This window comes from Apteryx rowi, unplaced genomic scaffold (assembly GCF_003343035.1).
Source record: "Apteryx rowi isolate R43461 unplaced genomic scaffold, aptRow1 scaffold_8, whole genome shotgun sequence".
NCBI lineage: Eukaryota > Metazoa > Chordata > Aves > Apterygiformes > Apterygidae > Apteryx > Apteryx rowi.
In genome coordinates, this window is record NW_020451093.1 from 5,784,834 (window position 1) to 5,786,188 (window position 1,355).

A 1,355-nucleotide genomic window follows, 5' to 3' on the forward strand; every position below is an offset into this window, starting at 1 on the left:
AAAAAAAAAAAAGGAAGAAGAAAACGTGCTGAGATCTTACAGTCTATCTGTTTTGTTCACAGATATGGATCAGGGGTGAGATGGGCTCTCTTCCTGCCTCTCTCCGCTCCTTGGGAAGCGGCTAGACAGGCAAAGAGACAAGAGCGGACAAGCAGGCGAGTGGTACTGAACTTCGGGGAGGTTACAAGTTTTTCACCTTTTTAAAGTATTAAAATTAAAATAAAATTGCATATTAGAACAAAACTCAGACTCCACCTTTGCACTGAAGGGATTGGTTATGCAAATATGGAAGGGGTTTCCTGGCAAATACAGCTTTCTACTGTATGGTTAATTAAATCATCACTCAAAAGCCTTCCAATGTGACGCTTCTGTCGTAATCCAATCAGGTTACGTAGGTCCTAAACAAGAAAGATATTTTCCACATCTGGAAGTCAGCAATTTAGCAAGTACTGCACATTATTAACCAATTCAGAGCCCACTTCCCAGGGGGATTTTTTTTTTTTTTTTTTGAAGTTTAAGTGTTCTTAACCAATGCTCTGCTGTTTTGTTAATCAAAAAGCTGGTTTACACTGCACGTAATTGAGAACTAATATAGAAGTAAGTAAAGGCAGCCAAAGCTGGAGATGCTGAGCGCAGGCGTTTATCCGAAAAGGGGGGCTGATGTGTCTCAGCCTCGATCCGCTCATGCCCAGCGCCAAGCAGAACCCACAGACGTTTCTTTCTCTAAAAGAGCTTTAAATAATCTCAGCGCAAAGATAAACTTCAAATCTTGCGTGCTCGTGTGATCCTTTCTGAAGGTAAACGTGCAGCTGCCCAAAGGGCTGTATTAGAGGGCTGTGCAACAATTTCCCTGCTTTGACAGAGTTAAATCTATTACAGCACTTTCCCCCCCTCCCCGAAGAAAACTGAAACAAATGGTACACTGATCCGACACTATACTTTTACTTACATTAAGCTAAGATAAACTGCTCTTGAACTGTGCATTGAATGTGTGCCTAAAGCAAGAACTGGAATGCTAGCAGTAGTCACTAGCAATTGCACTCAAAAATGTTCCTGATCAGAGAACACCTTTCTGATGATTAAACATTGCAAAGGAAGCAAGGGGGGGGGGGGAAACCCCGGCGTGTCTTTGCAGCTCATCATTTCCCCAAAGATTTGCTTGCGATTTTTCATCTGCTCATAAAAATCTGCCCCGCGATTTAAATAAATAGATGCCCCTATCTAACGTGAGCGCACTGCGCTGGCAAGCGCCCGGCCACACAAATTGGGGGGGGGGGGGGGGGGGGAAGCTGGGAGCATCCCCCCACACCAGTGCTGAGGTTTGGCAGGTGGACTTGTTGCTCATTAGGCTCCTT

The 1,355-nt window shown here is 44.4% G+C and overlaps 1 long non-coding RNA gene across 6 annotated transcripts in view; it reads left to right on the forward strand.

The window, feature by feature from the left end:
* The window catches only part of LOC112977085, a 4,314-nt gene extending 4,077 nt beyond the window's left edge, over positions 1–237 (forward strand). For all 6 annotated transcript variants that reach the window (XR_003257313.1, XR_003257308.1, XR_003257311.1 and 3 more), the window contains exon 5: positions 63–237. This is a non-coding gene — a long non-coding RNA (uncharacterized LOC112977085). The remainder of the gene's footprint in view (positions 1–62) is intronic.
* Positions 238–1,355: the final 1,118 nt, after the last annotated feature.